General features: G+C 40.2%; 1 pseudogene; it reads right to left on the minus strand.

Annotated features, from left to right (window-relative positions):
• Positions 1 to 1,659: 1,659 nt before the first annotated feature.
• On the minus strand, positions 1,660 to 1,908 carry LOC109396245 (cytochrome c oxidase subunit NDUFA4 pseudogene; annotated as a pseudogene).
• Between the last annotated feature and the right edge of the window lie 1,268 nt (positions 1,909 to 3,176).

Consider the following 3,176-nt stretch of genomic DNA (forward strand, 5'->3'; position numbering starts at 1 on the left):
TAGTTGTAATTTTAATGTATTCATGTGATGAGGCAAGCACAGTATTATCTACTCCGTCATCTCGGATCTCTCTCCCAGAATGGTATTCATATGTCTCAGCTTTTATCAATTATTGAATATTCTTGGGGGTCTTACAGGTTTTTTTTAATTTGAAGTATGACTTTGGTAAATGATGTAGCCTTTTTATTGAGAATGCATGACTCCTGTGTCATGGGGCTGAAATTATTAAGGTGCATAAATATTTCTTTTCTCCTTTTCTTTGAGGCACATGAGAATATTGTTTCATACTCCAACCATTGAAGTTAACTGTGGTCTTGTGACTACTTCAGTCAATGTGTCATAGGTAGAAGTGACATTTCGGGGCTTGAGCATTGAATTGCTGGTGCAAGACCCTCCAGGACTGTTCCTCCTCTGACATGTCAAATACTGAAGCACTTGTGAACTTGGAACCCTCATCAGCCTAAGTCTCTAAATACCTATGATTAACACAGCTACCCTACCAACCTGAGTGGTACACAGAGCATATACAAGAAATAAATCTTTTCTTTTTTTTCAAGATTTTATTGGAGATTTGGGGAAGGGAAACAGCCAAGTTGCCTTTCAGTCTTAGTTGTGGAGGTGCACCTAGCTCAGCTCCAAGTCCAGTCGCCATCCAGCTGCCCGTCGGCAGCTTGTGGCCGCTCAGCTCAAGGTACCGTGTTAAATGTTAGTTGTAGGTGGGTGTAGCCCACCATCCTGTGAGGAGTCGAACCGGCAACCTTGTTGTTAGGAGCACGTGCTCTCACCAGCTGAACCATCCTGCCACCTGTTGGCAGCTCAGTGGCAGCTCAGCTTGGGCGCAGCTCACTGGCCCATGTGGGAATCGAATCAGCGACCCTGTTGCTCAGAGCTCACGCTCTTAACCAACTGAGTCACTTGGCTGGCCCAAGAAATAAATCTCTGTTGTTTCAAACTGAGATTAAAAAACAAGCAAAGCAGCCAAGCAATAATAACAAAAACAGAACATAATCTAGCCTAAACTACTTAGTACTTGCCCTTTAATAAAAAGCAGATAACTCCTTTTTCTAGCTCTAGAGCAATCAACTAGCTATACAATATTATTTTTAAAACTATTTTCTATAGCTGAAGTATTTTCTTAATTAAATCAAAGTGACTAAATGTTAGCAGAATGCTGGTTATTTCACATAGCCATAAAGTAGTTCTCTGTATGCGTTCAGCAAATTGTGGCAATTTAAAGGTTATCTCTTCATAGAAATGAGACAGTGCTAGAACATCAAAAGTAAATGACCACAAATGTTTTTGTCAGTCATAGGGCACAATAATAGAAATATTATATATCATATTTCAGCTCTTTTAACTGTGTCACCCTGATTGAGAACTAAATTAAAATGATTAAACTGCATTAGAAAACCCCTAATAAAGATGTAATATGAGCCACCAAAATTTGTATTAAAATTTACCTAGTTTATTTATTTATAGTGTTATTTTTCTTTTTTTCCTCAAGTTTCAGATATTTATTAATCAGTATAAACCCCAACACAATACACCAATGTGATTTCATGCATTTGGAGGGAAAATATTTCCTGGTTAAGTGAGAAATTATGCGGATAGCTTCTGGATGACCTTCATTCTAAGCAACTTTATAGTGAAATATTTCATTTAGAAGTCTGAACCTTCTCTCTTCAGTTTGCTGTAATCTACATTCACTGAGTAGAATTTGTATTGATCACTGGGACCCAGTTTGTTCCAGGGTTCTAGGTTATTCTTTCTGTCCCAACAGACACCTGGATTGAACAGTGCCAGGTGCAAGATACACAGCGCTGCTCCAGTACCTCCAGCTCCAATAAATACAAAAAGGGGGGTCAAGCTTAGATGCTTCTTAGCCTGACCGAGGATCTGGCAGAGCATGCTTTTGGCAGAGGGCTTGAGTACCTAGTATTATTTTTCTTGATAAGGTTATTCTTGTTTGTGCTAAAAATGAATTATACAGAAATGTTAAAATGTATTCTTTTCCCTTAATGTATATCATTAAGATACATTCATGCAATTTTAAAATCAAACATTAATTACTGCTGAACATGAGAAATTATTATGTTTTTATAAAGATTTTTATTGGGGAATTGGGGAGGAGAACAGTGTTGGCGAGTTGGGGAAGGAGAACATTGTGTTTTTCCAGGACCCATCAGGTCCAAGTCAAGTTGTTGTCCTTCAATCTTAGTTGTGGAGGGCGCAAGCTCAGCTCCAAGTCCAGTTGCCGCTTTCAATCCAGTTGCAGGGGGACATAGTCCACCATCCCATGCGGGAGTCGAACCGGCAACCTTGTTGCACACTGAGTCACCCGGCCACTGCTGCCCGTTGGTAGCTTGTGCCTGCTCAGCTCAAGGTGCCATGTTCAATTTTAGTTGCAGGGGGGCACAGCCCACCATCCCATACGGGTGCCAAACCTGCAACCTTCCTGCTAAGAGCACGCGCTTTCACCAGCTCAGCGGCAGTTCAGCTCAGGCGCAGCTCACTGGCCAATGTGGGAATCAAACCGGTGGCCTTATTGCTCAGAGCTTGCGCTCTTAACCAACTGAGCCACTCGGCTGGCCCCCATGAGAAATTTTTTCTCTACCCTACAACCACCTTCTGTGGATTCTATCTCCACACTGCAGAAGCTCTAGAATTCATCTACTTGGAACACTCCACCAGCTCCTGCATCCCTGATTTTTAAATACTCAGGAAAAATGAATAAAGATCCAAGGAAAAATTGAGTCAGTGACTAATACAGATTCTTCTCTTTGTGTACTCTTCACTCCAAAATGCTGTCACTATAATCTAAGAAGTTAAAATAATATGACATTTTAATCTTTAAGTTTGTCAATTTAAGAGAATATTGGGAGCACTGTTTTCAAGAGATTGATTGAAGTCAACCCTTTGGGCTGGTATAAGAATAATTATTGAATAGTTTCGGGTTCCAAGAGCAATAGTTATCTATATACAAGTTATCAGTAGCTGATTGCCTCCAATTATTCCTTCAGATATCTAAGAAAGACAAACCATGGACATAAAAAGCTCTTGCTCATTTGCATATTCATAATACCTCAGTGAATCACCAGGACTGGCACTGATGCTGCCTGAATATTAATGCAGAACCAACAGCTGAGCTGAAGGGCAAAGCAATATATAGAAACAAA

This window comes from Hipposideros armiger, unplaced genomic scaffold (genome assembly GCF_001890085.2).
Source record: "Hipposideros armiger isolate ML-2016 unplaced genomic scaffold, ASM189008v1 scaffold_510, whole genome shotgun sequence".
NCBI lineage: Eukaryota > Metazoa > Chordata > Mammalia > Chiroptera > Hipposideridae > Hipposideros > Hipposideros armiger.